At 37.8% G+C, this 21798-nt stretch overlaps 1 protein-coding gene across 2 annotated transcripts in view; it reads left to right on the top strand.

Moving 5' to 3' along the window:
- The first annotated feature begins 645 nt into the window (after positions 1-645).
- GABRA3 (gamma-aminobutyric acid type A receptor subunit alpha3) overlaps positions 646-21798 on the top strand; it is a 208790-nt gene continuing 187637 nt past the window's right edge. Inside the window, exon 1 of one of the 2 annotated variants that reach the window (XM_070502259.1) lies at positions 646-809. The gene's annotated coding sequence lies outside the window, so the exon portion shown is untranslated. The remainder of the gene's footprint in view (positions 810-21798) is intronic. The other variant, XM_070502258.1, reaches the window with a different exon arrangement.

The raw sequence follows: 21798 nt of genomic DNA, 5'->3' as shown, positions 1-21798 counted from the left end.
ACCTTTATTTGGAGCCTGGGCTAAGAAGGCACGCCTATAGGGATGTAAGGGAGACAGACCACTTATCTTCTGTCTTGGAGCAGCTAGTAAGCATCACACATCAGCTACGATAATCCATACTTCCTTTATCCTCCTATTTGCTCTTACCCTTTTGCTCTCTTTCTCTTCCCCTTGCTTCCTCTGCTCCTCCACTTCTCTCTGAGCTTCCCTGTATTTCTCTACTTGATACCTTAAAAAATAAAACACTACTTTAGTCTTTCCTGAAACAACCACAGATCCAAAGCCTTGCAGCGTGGTATTCAGAGCCCCAGCACAGAGCCGCGTGCTCAGCACCAGGCAGTGGTGAATCCAAATCTAGCAAAGGGGGAGGGGAGGAGGGAGAGGAGGGGGAGGGGAGGAGGGAGAGAAGGAGAGAGAGGGAGAGAGGGAGGGAGAGGGAGAGTGAGGGGGAGAGAGAGAAAGAAAAGAGACTGGGGGGAGAGGGAGAGGGAGAGAGAGAGAGGGAGAGGGAGAGAGAGAGGGGGAGGGAGAGGGAGAGGGAGGGAGAGGGAGAGGGAGGGAGAGGGAGAGGGAGGGAGAGGGAGAGGGAGAGGGAGGGAGAGGGAGGGGGAGGGAGAGGGAGAGGGAGAGTGAGAGCGTGAGCGCGCGCAAGCTAGCGAGCAAACCAGAGACAGACGAGAGAAGGATCAGGAGAGAGATCCAGAGAAAGAGAAGAGGAAGCCGAGCTCTGTGGGGGCTCAACCTCCAACTTGTTTCAGTTCATTCATCCTTCTCTGCTCTCCGCTTCGAGGAAGTGACTGTGGCGCTTGGTAAGAAACATAGACGTCCCTCCTTCCCCCTCCCCCAAGCTCAGGTCTCCTTTAGCGATAGCATCTCTCCCCCGTACTGAGAGTCTCCTTGGGTTGGCAGGGGAGGCGAGACATGCTCTGCAGCTGTGATGCTATCCTGGGTTCCCCAGTGGGGCTGATGGAAGCCCAGAGTCAGCATCTGGGCAGGGAGGCACTAGGGTAAAACCTGATTTGGGGAGGGGGTTGCGATGTGGTGTATGCGCGATTTGCTTCATTGTCAGTGAATTGTTTTGTTCCTCTTTGGAAGCAGGTCAGCACTGACCTTGCAAATTGCTTGGGGGGCTCACCAGCTGCTGCAGAAAGCCACCGAGTGGCCCCCAGCCAGAGCAGACAGCACTGTCATGACCCCCCAGACAGCTCTAGGCACGGGGATGGGGTAATGGCTGGAGCTTCCTTCCTCCTTTAACTCTTTCTCTGCAGCTGCTTCTTGTTGCTGGAAATGAGAAAGAAGGAGAATACCATGCAGCTCCTTTCCTCTTCCCCCCATTACCTCCCCCAGATACAAGTGAGTAGAAAGTTGTAAATAACCGCTTCCTTTGAAAGCAGGTTGAGACCTTCCCCCTTCCTTTAAGGGGCTCATTGTGGGGTTGGGCCTGAGTTCCTTCACAAACTTGGGAGGCTTCTCTTGCTTCCCTATGGGAAGGCCCATTACCTGCCCACTCCCCATCCCAGGTAGTTGAGCTGACAGGCTAGACCAGGGATTCAGATACCCCACCCATCTCACTGGTAGGCATGGTATTAGGTGCAGCTGTGTCCTTGGGCGAGAAGAAACACTTGATGGTTTGTCTGGAACTGGCTTCCCAGTTTGCTGCCTCTCTAACTGTGGCTGTGGGTGGCATAGGCAGGAGGACTAGGGGAGGGGTGGCTGTTGGATTTAGAGAGAGCAGGGTGAGGAGCCAGGATTCCTGGTGTGAATGGTATGGTTTATTGGGGGTCTGGAGATTCTGGATGTCTGGAGCTATGCAAGGACGGGCTGAAGCTCTTGTAGTATAGCCCCTTTGAATTGGTAGGGGAAGGGGTCAGGCTGTTTGATGGGGGCCTTTTGAGTTAGCGCCACTGCCATGCCCCTGGTAGTAATTATAACATCAACAATACTAATTGCTAACATTGATGACTGCTTAGTATGTTTTGGATCTTAGGCTGAGGGTTTAATGTGTATTATTCTTACATCAACCCTTTGAAGCAGATACTATTATTATCCCTGGTTTACTAATGAGGAAACTGAGGCACAGAGAGGTTAAATAACTTGTCCAAGGTTACAGAGTAATTAAAGGTCCCAATTGGGAATTAAAACACAGGCAGCCTGGTTCCAGAAGGCATTGTCTTGACCATTAAGCACTACTGCCTCCTTGGGGAGAATTTTGCACCTTTGTTAAGCAAATGTAAGTACTTGGCGAGATTTTTTTGGAAAGTAGTAGCTTGGCCTTCATGTAGAGTAACGGAAACTTAGAGTGGGGCATAGTGGCTGCATCATGGAGCCAAGCCTCACCTGGGTTTCCTGGAGGGGCTGCCCAAAAGGCTTTCCTTTAAAAAGGATGCTGGGAAAGACTTCACTTTTCCACTATCATAGCCTCATCCATCTCACATCCAGCAAAAGACTGCTCCTTTTAGGACCAGATCTTGCTCTTATTTTCTGACAGCTTGGAGTCACCCTGTCCTGAAAATTTTAGAACATTCAAACCTTGGAACTGGAAGGATCTCTAAGGGTCATTAAGCTTTACTTCACCCACTTCTTGAATCTGTCCTAAACATTCAATTCGTTGACTAACTTCTATTTGAACTCCCTGCAGTGACAGAGAGCTTATTAGATTGTTCTTTCTATCTTTGAGCAACTCTGATTGTCAGAAAGTAATCCCCATTATAAGCCAAGATCTGTGTCCCTGTGACTTCTATTCATTGGTTCTTTGGGCCTATCTGGAACAAATTTGCTTCTTCTTAATAATAGCTCTTCAGATAGTTGAAGACAGTAATCATACCTCTCCCCTCAAACTTCAGATCTGCCAAGACCACAAGTAAAGGGTCATCATTTGACTGATTTTGCAGACTAGACTTATTAATATGGCCTAGTACACCATTCTCTTGTTTGTCAGCCACAAACTGATAGTACTGAGCTTTCTAAAGCAGCCTTGATAGTATGTGTTCTCTTCCTTGGTAAAGCTTGCTATCTGATAGCAAGTGGACTGATGGGAACCAAGAAGCTCTCTTTTCCTAAAGACCAGAAATTAGTTGGTGCTAGTCCTTCTGAAGCCCCAGAATAGCCCCATATAGCAGCCAGACAATAGACATGTGGTAAGATTTGAGAAGCAGGGATTAAGGGCAATTCTCATAAAGAAGACACTTGAAATAGTATGATTCAAGGTTCACACAGTATATGGAAGGTAGATGAATAAATTGTTATATCAGAAAGTATCTCAGAAATAATGACATCACTGAGGGGTTGGTACAAAGTGAGATTGGGTGGAATAAGAGTGAGCATGCAGTGTGCTAGAATGGGAAACTGACTTGGGTGTTAGAAAACTTGAGTTCTATTCCTAGCTTTGCTAATTTGCCAATTACCTTAGACACATGACTTATTCTCCGTGGACCTCATGGATCCAAGTTTTTCCATCTATAAAATGATGAGGTGGACTCTGTCACCAAGGGTCTTTCAGCTCTGCAGTTCTCTAGCTGAAGTAAATTATAACATCTCAGTGTTCTAAGGGGCTTCAGAAATCATCTAGGCCAGTGCTTTTCTAACTTTAATGTGCAAAAGAATTCCCTGGGGATCTTGTTAAAATGCTAATTATGATTTGAGGGTCTGGGGTGGGGCCTGAGATTTTGCATTTTAACAAGCTGCCAGGTAATCCTGAACCTGCTGTTCCAGTGCTTTTCAAACTGTCTTGGTGAAGGACCAGTTTTTTAAAATTTCCAATTCATCACAGACTGTTATTTAGTAAAATACATTAACTGCAAATTACTAGAAAATGAAAGAAAAGACATACAAAATATAAACTCACATTTTTATTACCAGATTCAACAGACGTAAAATTATTTTCTTCAAATTGCTCTAACATTTTGTAAGTGCTTATTCTCAATTTCTGCACTTAGGTCATTGCTGCCTAGCAATAAAAGTTTGCAGACAGGCACTGATCTCTGGACCACACTTTGAGCAGCGCTGGTCTAGGCTACATGCCCATCGTAAGAGGCCCAGATTGGGCCCAGTTATAATTTCTGAATCATCTCTGCCAGATGATCTTTCACCTTCAGGTTAAATCTCTCCTTTGATAGAGAACTTAATATCCTCACAAAGTGGCATTACTCAGGTGTTGTGACTGCCATAAAGATTTTTTTAAAGCTTCTATAAATTCCTTTCTTAGATTATATATTCCAAGCAAGTAGGGGGCTATATCAGTCCAGTTTATTGTATCAACAGCCACTAGCCTAATGTGTGGCACAGAGTAGATGCCTAGTGTATGTTTGTTAAGTGAATGAACAAACCATTTGGTGTTAGTTATGCTTTTTGGGGCCATACATTCATTAAAGAAAGGTTTCCCTCCAGCATTTTAGAGGCCTATTTTATAAATTTCTTGTGGTGAATAGAAGGCCAGTTTACCTGTCCAGGAGAGCTACCTGGCATCCCAATTTTCCTTTGAAGGAATTATAGGAAACCAGACAAAGATTTTGTACACTCTAAGCCCCAAGTCTTTACCTTTAACTCAGTCATTCATCAGTTCAGTCATTCAACAGCTATTTATTCAGTGATGTGGTTAGGCACTGTGCAGATGATATGATACAAAGGTGAGCCAAACGGACACAGTCCTTGCTTACTTGGAGCTTATAGTTTGGTGTGGAAGAGACCATAAATCAGATAATCACACAACTGTGTTGTTTCAGTCAGCAATAAATGCTATGAAGGAAAAGTAAGGGGGGGAGTGGGTTTCTGAAGGTATGTAACAGAGGAAACCTATCTAGCTTGGGGTTTAAGAAAAGCTTCCTTGAAGAAGTGATATTAAGGCTGTATAGAGACATGGAGATGAAGTGGGGCTGCTGGAGGGGGTGGAGCAGTTTTTTTAGATGTAGGTAAGAGCACGTACAATGTCCCTGAAATGGGAGAAGCATAGCGAATTTGAGAAATTGAACAAAAGCTGACGTGGCTGGAGTGGGCCATTGTAAGGATTTTGGTCTTTATTCCAGAAACACAGGGGCTGATTAAAGGCTTTTAAGCCAGGTGACTGATATGGCCTAGACTGAATCCATTCAGTATAATGTTACTAAGTGCATACTATGAACCAAAGGCAGTGTGGGAGATACAGGCTGATTTAGAAATAGCCTCTGCCCTCCAAGATGACACAGTCAAGTAAGAGAGAGAGGAAATAAACAAACAACTAGAATACTAGAGGAATGAGATCCACACCCATAAAAGAGAGGCTAAGGGCTTGCAGCCAAAGTGATCAAAGACAGCTTCCTGGAAGTGGTGTTTGAACTGGGCTTCAAAGCTTAGACAGACTTTGGATATGCAGAGGTTAGGGGATGAGAAAGGTGTTTTAGGCAGAGGCCAAAAAAAGCAGAGGAACAGTGAGGAGCTCAGTTGCGTTGGAGTAAAGTGTGTGGTGAAAGTATGTGAGAAACGTTTGGCAACATAGGTGGAGGGCTTGACTATAAATAATATTGCATGCTAGCCTAGAAAATGAAGACTTTGCTCTATGTGCAGTAGAGGGGCAACTTTCTCATTTTATGGTTGAGCAAACTGATCCTGTGAAGGGGAGTGACTTGATTTGACTGAGGTCACACAGGTACTAGTATTGCTATAGCCCAGCAAGAGGTACTGAGTACAGCTGAAAAAATGTGGAATTGGAGCTCTGGAAAGAAGTCAGCTGGAGAGAGTGATTTGAGAGTCATTGATATAGAGGCAATACTTGAAGTAGAAAAAAGGTATCCAAGGGTCTCTTCTTTGGGGGATGCTTATCTTTAGGATATGGGAAAACAAAAGACAAGCCTGTGTGAAGGCTACAAGGGAGGAGAGGTCAGACATGAGAAAGGAAAATTATGAGAGTACAGTATTATGAGAGAGCCAAGAGAGGAGAGGCCTCATCCATTGGTTGGATAATATTTATTGAATACATACCATTTACGAAGAGAATATAATGGTGAGCAAATAGACATGGTTGTTACCACCTTGGGACGTATGGTTTAGATGGGGAGATATACATTATTCTACAAACTATTGAAATATATAGTTATACATTGTGATTAGTGTGTAGAGGAAAATGTACTGCTTTAAGAACAAGGTGTGGTCGACATTATTAGACATTTCAGCAGAGTTGAGTACTGATAAACGATACCCAGTTTCTAATAGTCCTCCCCACTCTGATGCTCACAATGCCTGCTAACAGTTAAGATTGGATGACACGTATCCATTTTGCAGATATTTGGCAGATGATAGTGCTGTAAGGAAAGGTAAGATTCCTTCCAACCTCATGCCCATGGGAGCCCAGGCTTACTTGAAAACTGGGTTATATGTCATGTTGCTTAATTGAAACTTTCAATGAGCCAGCACTCTTCACAGATCCCCGACTCTCCCCATTCAACAAGTTAGAGAAAGAGGTACTTGTTAAGTAAATATTATGAAGAATTGGATATTAAAAATCTCTCTTAAAATGGGATTTCAGATAGCCTAGTCTAGATTCTAGTTCTAGCTCGGCTGCTGACTTAGCTTCTTGTGACAAATCACTTGTCTTATATGAGCCTCAGTTTGCATAACTGTGAAATAAGGCATGTTGGACTAAACCTAGATGATTTATAAAGACTCTCTCAGCTGTAAGGTTCTGTAGTTCGTGCTCTGTCTATACTACACTCTTATGGTCCTGTGCAAGTAGTTCAGGCTCAGCCACTTATTTAAGCAACAGAAAGGATTTTATATGGAATTCTCAATATTGCTAATTTTGGGAGTATTCACAGGGTTTGGAAGAGATTACAGGAAGGCCTTTCGCTTGTTCCATTCTTGTGATTGCTGAAATCGTGACTGTCCTGAAAGGAAAGAACTGACTGTATTCTAAAATCTGTAGTAAATCTGGATATTGGGTGATATTTTCACCACTTCTACTTTGAAATAAACTAAGGGCACTGAAAAGAAAATGGTGCAGTATTCTGCGAAATAGAGGAAGGTGATTATCTCGTATTCTGAAATGTAGTGGTCCAGGCAGTCTCTTCCTAGGGAGAAGATCTACAGTAAAGAGAAACATTGGTTAGTAATAGAAAAAACATTTTTTATACTTAAAACATGATTTTAAAGTTATTGATGTTTGTACACAGTATGTCTTCTCACCGTACACAGAAGGAAGAATAAACATCTCCAGGGTATATGTTTTTAAGGGTGCTTTTCTCTTTCAAAAATGATTTTTTAAAAGGAGTCAAGTATTACATAGACTTTTTCAAGGGAAGGAGAGGGCATGGGGATGGAATTATGTTAGTGATCATAGCATAAAATAACTTTTTAAAATAGTGCAAGAGGAGCTCAGAAATAGCAGGGTCCTTACCAATCTTGTGATGGCAGTCTTATCACCCAGTACATATGGTCATCTATTTTCAGTGTGTGTAGTTCCAGGAAAGGTTGCTTAACACCACCTGATGACAATTGTGATTGTTAGCAAGTTCTTCATAGTGGCCTGATATCTGTCTTCTGAATCCACCCCATTGGTCTTGCTCCTTGGAGCAATAGCAATGGTGAGTAATTTCCATTTCCCTTCCCTGTACTAGCCATTCAAAAGTTTAAAGATAGTTTGTTCTTCTTCTTATCTTTTCTCCAGTCCATATACTCCCAATTTTTGAGCTCACATGGCGTATATTTTGAGTATCTTCTATAAGAGATGCTTCAGTTTTCAGTGTCACCCTTAATACATAGTGTCCGAATCTGGACCCAGGACTCTAGGCATGGCTGACCAGCACTGCCATTTGAAAAAATTTGTATATTTATTCATCTACCTTAAGGGTGTAATATCTACCTTTAAACTGTTTTTTTCCTAGTTATAAAATAAAACAGCCTCATAGTAGAAAATTTGGAAAACAGAGAGAAGTTAACACAAATCACTTTTAAATACCTAGTCCAAAGATAACTTGCTCTCCTTCCTTCCAGATGTGTTTCCATGTTTACATAATTGGGATCATATCTTATATGTACTATTTTATATCTGGCTTCTCCATTGCTATTTTATTGTGAGCATTTCCCCATGTCATTCAACAGCCTTCAAACAATTTTTGATGGCTGCATAATTTTCAGTTGTACAATTTATACCATAATTATTTAACAGATCCCATATTGGTCATTTAAATTATTTTCACTTGTAAGTTATCATGAATAGCCCTGTAATGTACACCTCTATACATAAATCTTTGCTTCTTTGAACCTCACCTCTTACAGGTCTTTATTCAAATGTCACCTTGGTGAGGTTTTCTCTAAGGACCACACATAAAAATGTAAACACTTTTTCCCCAACACTCACTATTCTCCTTTCTTGCTTTATTTTTTCTCCATGATCTGTATCATCACCTTATAGACTAGATATTTTACTTATTTATTGTCTGGATCCTTAAATTGAAATGTAAGCCCCTTGAGCACAGGGATTTTTCTCTATTTTGTTCACCGTTGTATCTCCCAGTACCTTAAACAATATCTGACACATTGTAGATTCTTACTTAATATTTGTTGAATGAATGATTTTCTTAAGATGAGTTTTTATAAGAGGTGTTAGTGGGCCTAGGGATATTAAATTTTTAAAGGCTCTTGATATATATGTGAAGTTGTCCTACTGTATAAGACAGCCGATTTCTGCTTCTACAGCTATGCCAGTGCTGACTATTCTAATTCTTTTAACATCTTTGCCAATCTGATAGAGGCAAAATGGTATCTTACTGTTTTAATATATTTCTCTTGTTATGGTGAGCATAAATACTTTCTTGTGTTTCTTGGTCACTTTTATTTCCTTCCTATGACCATATATTCATGACCTGTATATATTTTTCTATCAAGAACTTGCGTGTTTCTTATTCATTTGTATGCATACATTTAGTAGATATTAGACCTTTCTTCTGTGGTATATAGGGGAAATATTTTTCAAGTTTGTGCTTTAAATTGACTTTTATGCACGAATTAACTTTTATGTAATTATATATATCTTTTCATTTGTAATTTTTTCTGAGGACTTCATTTTTAAGAAGTTTTTCCCCGTAAGTGCTTAAATGGATTTTGTTTTAGCTTTTATTTCTTATTTTTAATTGTTTCATCGCCCTGGAATTTATTTTGGTGTGTGGTGTGAGGTAATTTTCCAAATTGTTTTCCCCTTCAATTGTTTCACAGTACCAAATACTGAATAATTCGTAATTCATAATTCTGTGATGCCACATTTAACATATATAAATTGTTATATATAGTAGGTTCTCTTTGGGATTTATCTATTTTCCATTTCTTTTAGTCTGTCTCTTCTTGTCCTAGTTATGAAGTTTAAGTATTATTGTAATTTAAAGTAATTTTTGTTACTTCAGCTCTTCTACTTACTAGCTGTGTAGTCTCTAAGCCTCAATTTGTCTACTGTATAGAGTATATAATGGCAGTAACATTTATTTTATGCTTTTAATTTTGTGAAGGGGATTTTTCCATCATTATTTCCACTAATTTATTATGACTGGTATACAGGGAAATTGCTATTTATAATTTTAACTTCTATTTTTTTCTCAAATTTATTATAAATTTATAGTTTACAAGTTCATTTTCTTGTTTTTTTTAATTTTGAAGAATTTAAAATATTTAGAAAGAAACTCAGAGAAGCATCTAAAACAATGAGCAAATAACCACATACATACTGCTCCAGAATGAAAAAGTATTAGCATTTTGTCATTTGTGCTTCAGATACATTTTAATGAAATAAATAAAACGTTGCAGATAAACTTTACCTTCCCTTATGTTTCCCCCAGCTTCGTTTTTCTCCGTGTCCTTGTAAAACACAGCACCCAGAGCCACTCGCATTTGCTCATTTTTCTGTTTCGTTGCTTTTTACTTACTGATTTATAAGAGTTCTTTATATATTCTGGATACTAATTATTTGTAAGTTATACATGTGGCATATATCTGATTCTACTATGTCACCTCGGCTTTCTATTTAGTTTATGGGTCCTTTATCATACAGAAGTTTTAAATTTTCATGATGAATTTACAAATCTTGTCCTTCATGAATTGTGACTTTTGTGTCATGTTTAAGAAATATTTTCAGGGCCAGCCCGGTGGTGCAGCAGTTATGTTCGCACGTTCTGCTTCGGTGGCCCGGTGTTCACCAGTTTGGATCCCGGATGCGGACTTGACAAGCCATGCTGTGGTAGGCATCCCACATGTAAAGCAGAGGAAGATGGGCATGGATGTTAGCTCAGGGCCAGTCTTCCTCAGCAAAAAGAGGAGGATTGGCAGCAGTTAGCTCAGGGCTAATCTTCCTCAAAAAAAAAAAAATGTTCTCATCCCTTGATCATAAAAAATGTTCTCCAAATTTTCTTTGAAGTATCTTGGAATTTTTCTTTACATTTACTTTTTAAAACCATATGGATTTTATTTTGGCAAGTGATGTAAAATATGGGTCTATATTTTTCTATGTCAAATACCATTTGTTTTAATATCATTTATACACGACTGATTTAGAATGCAAACTCCATCGTTTTACCTAGTTTCTATAATGCTTGAGTCTATTTCTAGACTGTCTATATGCTCCATTAATTCATTTGTCTACACTTGTGTTGTTTTAATTATGAATCTTGAGATCTGTAAGGTCAAGTTATTGTTCACTCTCTGCTGTTACCCACACCGCTTTTCTTGTTCTTTCTGAATTGTCGATTATTTTTGGCCCTTAGCTTAATTTTAAAATAAGATTTCCAAATTTGAAAAAAAATCATTTGGTTTTTCTTGGAATTTTAGTGAATCTGTAGAATCATTTGTGGAAGAATTGACATCTTTTTGATAGAGATTTCCCATTTATGAATATGTTGTATCTTTGCATTTATTCAAGTCTACTTTTATAATCTTTGAGAAAGGTTTGTAATTTTATTAATAATACTCTTACATATAAGACATATTCCTGGGCATCTTTTATTTTCCCAGTCAGGTTTAGTAAGGTATAATTTACATAAAATAAAATTTACCCTTTGAAAGTATACATTTTGAAGAGGTGTGGCAAACATATGTGATCATATAAGTACAACTACCACAATGACAAAGATGTAAAAATTTTCCCTCACCTCAAGAACTTCACTTGTCCCCCTTTGCAGTCAATTCTCTTCCCCTACTTAGAACCCTGGGCAACGATTGATCTGTTTTCTGTCTTTATCATTTTGCTTGTTCTATAATATCACATAAATGGAATCATATAGTGTGTAGCCTCTTGTGTCTAACTTTTTTCACTTAGCACATATTTTTAAGATTCATCCATGTTGTTGCATGTTTCAGTAGTTAGTTTTTTCTTTCTTTTTTTTTTTTTTTTGAGGAAGATTAGCCCTGAGCTAACATCTGCTGCCAATCCTCCTCTTTTTGCTGAGGAAGACTGGCCCTGAGCTAACATCCATGCCCCATCTTCCTCTGCTTTATGTGTGGGATGCCTGCCACACATGGCTTGATAAGTGGTGTGTGGGTCTGCGCCTGGGATCCGAACCGGAAAACCCAGGGCCGCTGAAGCAGAGCGCACGCACTTAACTGCTGCACCACCAGGCTGGCCGCAGTAGTTAATGGATTACTGCTGAGAAGTGTATCTATTTACTAGTTGTTGGACCTTTGAGTTATTTTCACTTTTTGGTTATTACAAGTAATACTGTTATAAATGTTCTTGTACAGGTTTTTGTTTGCACGTATATTTGCATTTATAATTAGGTAAATATCTATGAGGGGAATTTCTGGGTTATATGGGAAATGAATGTCTGACTTTATAAAAAACGGCCAACTGTTCTCCAGAGTGGCTATACTGTTTTGTATTCCCAGTAGCAGTGTATGAGAGTCCTAGTTGCTCAACATCTCCACCAGCACTTGGTATTTTGTCTTTTTTTTTTAATTAATAAACTTTATCTTTAGAGCATCTTAGATTTACAAAAAAGTTGGATGGAAAGTATAGAGAGTTACTGTATCCCCACCTATCCCCAGTTTCCCCTATTATTAACACCTTTGTTAATGTGGTACATTTTTAATAATTGATGAACAGATGTTGATATATAGTTATTATTAACTAAAGTCCATAGTTTACATTTGTGTTCATTCTTTGTGTTCTACAGTTACATGAGTTTTGACCAATGTATTTCATATATTCACCATTATAGTGTCATGTAGAATATTTCACTGCTCTAAACATCCCCTGTGCTCCACCTACGCATCCGTCTCTCTCCCCTGAACCCCTGGCAACCACTGATCTTGTAACTGTCTCTTAGTTTTGCCTTTTCCCCAATGTCATATAGTTGGAATAATACAGCATGTGGCCTTTTCAGACTGGGTTTTTTACTTAGCAATGTGTATTTAAGAATCTTGCATGCATTTTCATGACTTGATCTCTCATTTCTTTTGATTGACAAATAATATTCCATTGTCTGGATGAGCCACAGTCTCTTTTTCCCATTTACCATAGAAAGACATTGTAGTTGCTTCCAAGTTTTGGCAATTATGAATAAAGCTGCTATAAACATCATGTGTAGGTTTTCGTGTGGATATAAATTTTCAACTCATTTAGGTAAATACTAAGGGGCACAATTGCTGGATAATATGGTAAGACTATGTTTAGCTTTGTAAAAATCTGCCAGACTGTCTTCCAAAGTGGTTATACCATTTTGCATTTCCAGTAGCAATGATTGAGTGTTCCTGTTGCTCCACATTTTCACCAGCACTTGGTGTTGTCAGTGTTTGGGATTTGGCTGTTGTAATAGATGTGTAGTGGCAACTCATTGTTGTTTTTCTTTGCATTTCCTGAATGACATATGAGTTGAGCATCTTTTCATGTGCTTCTTTGTCATTCATATATCTTCTTTGCTGAGGTGTCCAGATATTTTGCCCATTTTTAACTGAGTGGTTTGTTTTCTTATTTTTGAGTTTTAAGAGTTCTTTGAATATTTTGGATATGAATCCTTTCTCATATGTGTTTTGCAAATATTTTCTCTCAGTCTATGTCTTGTATTTTCATTCTCTTAACAGCGTCTTTTGCAGATCAAACATTTTTAATTTTAATGAAGTTCAACTTATCACTTTTTTGGTTCATGGATCATGCTTTTGGTATTGTATCTAAAAAGTCATCACCAAAACCGAGGTCACGTAGATTTTCTCCTATGTTATCTTCTAGAAATTTTATAGTTTTGCATTTTACATTTATGTCTGTGATCCATTTTGAATTAATTTTTGTGAAAGTTGTAAGGTCTGGGTCTAGATTCATTTTTGTACGTGTGGATGTCCAGTTGTTCCAGCACCATTTGTTGAAAAGAGCATCCTTTTTCCATTGTATTACCTTTGCTCCTTTATCAAAGATCAGTTGAATATATTTGTGTGGATCTATTTCTGGGGTCTCTATCCTATTCCATTGATCTATTTGTCTATTCTTTCACCAATGCCACACTGCCTTGTTTATTGTAGCTTTATAATAATTCTTGCATTTGGGTTATGTCAGTCCTTCAGCCATGTTACTCTTCTTCAGTATTGTTTGACTATTCTGGGTCTTTTGCCTTTCCATATAAACTTTAGAATCAGTTTGTTGATATCCACAAAATAATTTGCTGGGATTTTGATTGGCATTGTGTTGAATGTATAGATCAAGTTGGCAAGAACTGAACTTAACAATATTGCATCTTCCTATCCTTTAACATGTAATACCTCTCCATTTATTTAGATATTTTTTTATTTTCTTCGTCAGTGTTTTGTAGTTTTCCTCATATGGGTATTATATGTATTTTTTTTAGATTTATGTATAAGTACTTCATCTTTTGGTACTAATGTAAATAGTGCTGTGTTTTTTATTTCAAATTTCAACTGTTCATTGCTGGTGTATAGGAAAGTGATTGACCGTTGTATGTTAACTTTGTATCTTGCATTGTCAGTCTTTATTTTAGCTATACTGTTGAATGTGTAGTGGTAGCTCATTGTGGTTTAATTTGCATATCCCTATGACTAATGATGCTGAACATGTTTCATGTGCTTATTGGCCATCTGTATATCTTCTTTGTAGAAATGTCCATTTAGATTGTTTGCTTGTTTTAATATTGGGATATTTGTGTTCCTCTTACTGAGTTTTAAGATTTTATATATATATATAATTTATGTTTATATGATATATATATTATATTCCTTTAGAAGATATGCATTTTGAAAATATTTTTCTCCCATTCTGTGACTGGTCTTTATTTTCTTTGTGGGTTTTCTATTATGACTTTTACCTTTTGTTTTCTGAGAAGTCTTTGCCTTAACTAAGTTCAAAAAGATCCTCTCATTTGTTTTCTTCTAGAATTTTATAGTTTTACTTCTTTGATTTATATCTTTAAAGCATGTCTAGATGACTTTTGTCTTTGGGGCAAGGTAAATTTCCAGGCATATATATATTTTTTTCATATGGATGTCCAATTTTTCCTTCACTATTCATTGACAAGACTATCCTTTGCTCATTGAATTATCTTGGCACCTTGGTCCACAGTCAATTGACCATATATGTGTGGGTCTACTTCTGGACTCTATTCTGTCTCTTTGATCCATGTGTGTAACCTTGCAACATTATCACACTGTATCAATTACTGTAGTTCAGTGTAGTTCAACTGGGACAATTCCACCCCCACCCCAGGGGACCTTTGGCAATGTCTGGAGATATTTTTGATTGTCACAACTGAAGGGGGTTGCTACTGGCATCTAGTAAGTAGAAGCCAGGCAGCCTCCCACAACAAAGGGTTATCTAGCCCAAAATGCTAATAGTGCTGGGGTTGAGAAACTGTGCTATAGCATTATAGTAAATCTTGAAATAAGGTATTGTGAATCTTCCAACTTTGTTCTTCATTAAACAAAGTATATTTCGGCTATCCTAGATCCTTTGCATTTCCGTTCTGTTAGATTTTCTAATTGATATATGTAAGTTGGTCTTATATCTAGCATCTTGGAAGATTCGTATTCATTCTTATAATTTGCTATTGATTCTTTTGAATTTTCTGTTTTTTCATATCTCCTGCAAATATCAATAATTTTGTCTTTCTTTTAAAATTCTTATATTGATGTATATTTCTTTTCTTATTGTTTTGGCTAGGACATACAATATAATATAGCTTAGTGATAGGGATGAAACAGTCCTATTTTTGTTCCTGGCTTGAGTGAGATTGTTTCTAAAGTGTCTCTATTAAGTATAGCATTTGGTGTAGGTTTTTGGTAGATATTCTTCATCAAATGAAGGAAGTTCCCTTTTATTTCTATTATGCTAAGATTTTATCATGAATGGGAGGAAAATTTCACTGCATGCTTTTTTCTTCATTTATTGAGATGTTCATATACTTCTTTTGATATAATATGTTAATATATTTTTTAAATTACTGTAGGTAATTCAGCCTATTTTGTCCCTTTCTTCTTTTACAGAATTGTGAATTTAATTGATAGATTATTTGATATTGAACTGTTCTTTCATTTCTGGGAGAAATCTACTTGATTATGGGTTATATGTAGTGGTGTTTATTTATATTTTCCCTTAAAAATTTATCTATGCTCATAAATTGATCTTATTGTTTCTGTTGAATTTTGAAATCAATCTTATATTAAGTGCGCAAAATGGGTTATATAGCTTTTCATCTGTTTCTAATTTCTGGAACAGTTTGCAGAAGGTAAGGTTAACTTTAATGATAGTTTAATAAAACTAACTTTTGATTCCAATGTGATCCCATTCCCCCTTTACTACAGGATGTGTGGAGGGGAATTTTATATTTAACCTCCTGGTTCAATTTCTGTTCTAGTTTGCTATTTCTTCTGTTATTTTCATAGGAAATTATCCATTTATTCTATTTTTGAATGTAATGACCTAATGCTATTCATAATATTCTGTTATGATTTTAAATAATTTGTTTTGATCTTTATCAAAATTATATGAGGACTTAGTTTATAGTCAAGCATTTCTCTAAGATTTGTTAAAAAGAACAACAGTAGCTCCCTGCCCTCTTCCCAGAAGCAACAATTTTTAACCCTTTCAGATGATTCTTTTGGATTTATGTCCTATCCCTAAATAATATGCTGATATTGATCCTTCTTAATTTTAAATGTTTAGGCACTTAGTGTTAATTTCCCACCCTGGAAGATAAAGATTTAGGTACTTTTCAAACCCCTACTTGTACAACATATACAAGTTTCTTCCTCCACCCCCATACTCTTTGTTTAATTGCAGCATAATATTGATTTAATTTTTTTGTTTATGTTATTATGACTGTGTTAATTCCATTCATAGCTGAGCCAGATAATATATTGTATTATTTTTCTATTGCTCTGTAACAAATTGCCACAAACTTAGTGGCTTAAAACAACACAAATTTATCTTCTTATAGTTCTGGAGGTTTTCCAGGGCTAAAATGAAGGTGTTGGCAAGGCTGTGTTCCTTTCCGGAAACTCTGGGGGAATATTTATTTCTTTGCCTTTTCGAGCTTCTAGAGGCCACCCATATTCCTTGGCTCGTGGCTCCCATCCTCCATCTTCAAGGTCAGCAATGTCAGGTCAAGTCTTTTTTATATCGCATCACTCTGACAGTAATTCTTCTGCCTCCCATTTCCACTTTTAGGGACCTTTGTGGTAATATTGGGCCCACCCAGATAACCCTGAATAATCTCCCTATTTTAAGGTTAGCTGATTAGTAACCTCAATTCCACCTGCTACCTTAATCGCACTTTGCCCTGTAACATAACATAGTCACAGGTTCTGGGGATTAGGATGTTGATGTCTTTGGAAGGCAATTATTCTGACTACCATATATATTATTATTAATTTTGCTTTAATGCACATATTTTTGTTTTGTTTTCCTTGGAATAATTACCTTTCCAAAATGTGCTTATTTTTCATGTACTTAACACTAATCCAAGCTCAAACTATCAGTTGTCTACATCTTTTCTCAGTACGTTCAGACATATAAGATATTGTATTCATTTTATCTTCTTGAAATTGCTCCTTGACTCTTTTCTGCCGTGCTAAAATCTGGACTGGTTTCTCACTCTGCTTTGTTCACGGCTGTTGTCCTGGAATCTCCATCACCATCCTTTTATTCCCCTCCCCTTTCTCTTCAGTTGGATTCCCTGTTTCTTCATTTGTTCTTCATTTTTGTTAGAGCACATTCTCACATTGGTGGGGCTTTTTGGAGAAAGTGTGCATAGGTGGGGGTAAATATTTTTGAGAAACTGCTGTTCAAAAATTTATTTATTCTACACTTACAGTTCATTGTTGGTTTAGGTATAGAATTCTAGATTGGAAATTATTTCCCCTCAGAAGTTTGAAAGCATTAATCCAGTCCCCTCTAGTTTCCAGAATTGCTAAGATGTCTGAAGCCATTTTGATTCCTAAACATCTGTACTCAACTTTGTCTCTCTTTCTCTTGAAACATCTAGGATATTCTTTTCACCCCTAGTTGTTCTGACAATGTTGTGTCTTCTTATGGATCTATTTCCACGCATTGTGCTGAGTACTCAATTGGCTTTTCCATTCTGAGAATTTTTTTTTAATTATTTCATGATAATGTACTTCTTGCCATTTTCTCCCTCTCCCTCTACCCCTCCCACTCTCAGCTCCCTAGCTCTCTGCCTCCTCTTCCCTTCTACTATTTAAATGTTAGCCTTCTAAGGTTGATTTTGTAATTTCCTTACATTTTTTGTCTATCATCTCCTGTCTAAATGTTCTATATTTCGGGAGGTATGTTCAACTTTATCTGCCAACACTTCTGTTGAGTTTTTTATTTCCTCTATTGTGATTTTAATTTATAATAGCTTCTTAAAAGTTATTCTTTGAATTATCTTTTCTTATAGAAACTTGTTCTTTTTTCCTAGATGGAGTATCTTGTCTGATCTCTTCAGTGTTATTAATGATATAACTTTTTGTGCTGTTCTTCTCATTGAAGAGTGTTTTGTCTCCAAATTTCTTTTTTAAAAATTTGCTTTTGTTGTTTATCTTTAATGTTGGAGGCTTTCCTCATGGGTCTTTTGTTCTTTGCTTCTTTGTTCCTATTTGAGAGCAGAAAATTAAAAACTGATTGGAAATGCTGAGTGAGGAGGTATATTATCTGCTGAGGTTGTTTTCTTGAGAACTATGATGTCAATATTTTTAGGTACTTTCTCTTGCCTGAGAAGGTTCAACAGAAATGGATATTCTAAGTGTCTTCCTTGGAGGATACAGATCTAATTTCTTGTATTCTGAGGACAAATAGGGTTGGAAGTGTTTTGTGAAATGTTGTTTCTTTGTCACATCTCCCTTTCTCTTTGTCCTTTTGGTTTGTGAATTAAAACAAATCCTTTTACTGTCACTTTAGTGGGGTTTCAGAATGAAGCAGAAGTGAATGCTTATATTCAATTGACTAACTGGGAGGGACTCTTTAGATTTTTTAAAAATCTTGAAGTTTATAATTTTCTATATTTCCTTATAGTTATTTCTTGTAATTATTTTCTCTTTTCAGAGTCTGTAGGTGGTAAACTCTTAGTTTAGTGTATATGCAAGTGACTTTCTTTTGCCACCACTATTATATAATGGTTTAAATTAGTATAAAATTTCAGAGGTATATATATATATTTCTTGGTCATTAGTACTCTTCTATACTCACTATTTTCTGCCTCTGGAACCACTATTAGGATTAGGCTTTGGTTGGAGCTTCTAATTATATTCCCCAGGTCTCTTAACTTCCCTCTCATTTTGTCAATTTCTTTATCTCCCAGTGTTTCATTCTGGGTCGATTCCTCAGAAACATCTTAAAATTCACTCATTAGTTTCTTGGCCATATCCAGTCTAGGGTTTATGCTGTCTTTTAAGATTTTATTTCAGAGTCTATAGTCTTGATTTATAGGATTTCTCTTTTTTAATATCTACCTTTTCTGATTCACGTCTTTTTTCTTTTATAACCTCTTGTTCTTGCTTTTCATAAGCTTATTTCTTTAGTTCTTTGAGGATGCTAAACATTTATTTTAAAGTCCGTTTGCAAATTACCGTATTTCTCTGGGACTGGAACCTCACCTTTGTTGAATTTGTTTACTACCTTTTCAAAGATTTTTTTCATAGGCTTGGACTTTTAACTTGGTGCAAGCTTAACTTAAATGGGAAAATTCATAGTTATACTATTTGCTATGCTCATCCCTTTTAGGTCCGGCTGGATTATGTTTTATTTGATCAGCTTCCCAGTTCAGAATCAGTTCTTATTTTGGCAGGTTGGGGCTTTTGTTCCATGAGGATACCAAAGGTCCAGGTTTTGAGCCAGTGGGTGGCATGATACAAGTCTCTGTTGCATAGCTATCTCTACTACTTCCTACCACTCTGTTAGCACCTCAGTTGCCAGTCTCAGCTTTGTGTGTTCCTCATAGCTTTTTTTTTCTTTTTTGCTGAGGAAGATTTTCCCAAGCTAACATCTGTTGCCAATCTTCCTCTTTTCACCGGGGGAAGATTCGCCCTGAGCTAACACCTGTGCCTAGCTTCCTCTATTTTGTATATGGGTCACCACTACAGCGTGGCCACTGACAAATGGAGTAGGTCAGCACCTGGGAAGTGAACCCAGGCCGCTGAACTGGAGTGTGCCAAACTTAACCACTAGGCTATGGGGCTGGCCCCACACTGTAGCATTTTTAAGTCATTAATCACAGGCGGGAAGTCCCTGCCTCACCTCTTGGGTTCCTGCAATGACCTAATTTTGCTACTCTGCCATACAGTTGATATTATTGGTTTATGGTGCCCCCTAGGAGTTGAACTTCTGGCTGCCTCTGCTTGTTTCCTAGTAGGTGAGTGGCTTTAGGTCCTTCTATTGCTAAATTTCTTTTTTTGTTTCAGCCCCATTGGCCTCTTTCTCTCTCTTTTTCTTTTTTTTTAAACAATTGTGGTTGTGTTTTAATTTTTTAAAGTATGTTTTATGGTTTAGGTATCATTACTATATGTTTGGAGCTGAGGAAGGGGAGTTTTCCTATGTGAACCTGTAGTGCTAGTTTGACATAATAATACACTGGGATTTCTAGATGGATAATAATTTCTTTTCAGATAATGACTACTTATCATTCGAGGCCTTAGTTATAAGGAGTTCCCCTTGGTTAGTTTTCTATGCTCAATCTGTAATCATAGATTTTAACATTCATATATCTGAGTATTACTCTAGGTTGTGAAGTAATTGGAGGTATGGGTCTACTCAGGCTGGGTCAGGCAGAAGGGGTTTTTGACTATAAAGGCAGGAACGTTGGACTTGCCTAGAACTATGCCAGCAGACTGATAGCAGAGGAATTTTTGTAGGTCAGGTAGGTAGGTATGGTTACCTCTCAGCAGGAGTGTTGTGTCACAACAGATAAGAGGAAGAGAGAATAAGAGTGTGGAAAAAGTCATGGTTGCCAGGTTGATGTTGGAACTTGAAATAGAAATGGAGGAAATGAATGTGGAAGCAATCTTTGGGTTGAAGACAATGGTTTTGATTGGTTCCAGAGGAGTGAATGAAAGAATGGAGGTTTTGCCATGGTCTTAAGTCATCTCTAAAGTGGGAAGGCATGGTGTCAATGCATTAGGGATAGTGAGAGGAGACTTGTGTGGTACTAACAGTGAGGGACCAAGTAGTAGGAGTTGAGGCTGGAGAGGTAGGATTTTGCTAATTCTTAAAGGACCCTATAGGCTGAATTCAAGTGTTTTCCCAGCAACAGTAGGGAGGCTTTGAATAGTTTTATGCAAGGGAGTAAAGTAGTCTGATTTGCATTTTAGTACCCCCTCTGGTTGCTGCGTGCAGAATGGATTAATGCAATATAAGGGTAGTCAGAGTGAATGTGAGGAGGCCAATAGTGCCACTTTGGTAGAGTGGTATCTGGAAAGAGAGAGCAAGAAGATGGCTTGGAGAGATATATTGGATGTAGATTGATAGGAATAATGAATGGAATATTAGCAAACACTAGGAAGTCTGATGTGGCTAAATTTGTACTTCTGATTGTTTCTTTCACTAAATTTATTTCCTACCAGTTTTTCTGACGTGTCTCACTTGCCCATATATGCTCTCTTCTTCTCTCTTTTTAATTCCATCCTTTCTTCTTTAACTTTCAGCCTTCTGCTTTTTCTCACTGACACAAGGACTTGGCTGTGTTTTTGTGTCTGGATCCCTTAATCGACCTCTCCATTTTCTTTTTTCTTCTTCCACATTGGTAGCCCATTAAGAACATTCTTCATTTTCAGTGGTCTGTATTGTTTTCCCCGATTCCTTGTTTGCTTCCAATCCATCTTTCTCAGTTTTCAGCTGAGATTAGTTTGTGATAGCTTCAAGTTTCACTTCACGAACCCCTTTCTTGAGTGTTTGAGCAACTCTCTTGCTTTTTGGGAGTGTAAGCTTGCTAAATGTTTGCAAAAAGTATCTCATTGTTACAAGTGGCATTCCAGCTGCATTAATACCCAGGTTCAAAAGAAGTAAATAATCCTAGAACTCATTCTCATCTTTACTGGAGGAGTGATTTCCTCCTGCCTTCTGAGTGCCTGGTTAGAATTCTATAAATGTTGCAGTCTCCAGAAGCAGTTGGGGATCCTGGGCAGTATCTGTGCTGCAACCGTGTTCCTAGTTATATACTGAGTGGGGCTGGAAGCTGAAATTGGCATATCTGAATGTAACCTTCCTCTATTTTTGTATCTGGTCTGCAGATTCTCCATGTTTAGATAAAGGTAGGTTACCTTAACAATATACATTGCACATTTCTGTTTATAGCTCCTATACCCTGAGGACAAACTACAAATCTGCAGTTCCTCTTTAGTGTACAGCTTCATCTGTCTGCA

Source organism: Equus asinus, chromosome X (assembly GCF_041296235.1).
Source record: "Equus asinus isolate D_3611 breed Donkey chromosome X, EquAss-T2T_v2, whole genome shotgun sequence".
Taxonomy (NCBI): domain Eukaryota; kingdom Metazoa; phylum Chordata; class Mammalia; order Perissodactyla; family Equidae; genus Equus; species Equus asinus.
This window is presented reverse-complemented; position numbering and strand designations above follow the sequence as displayed.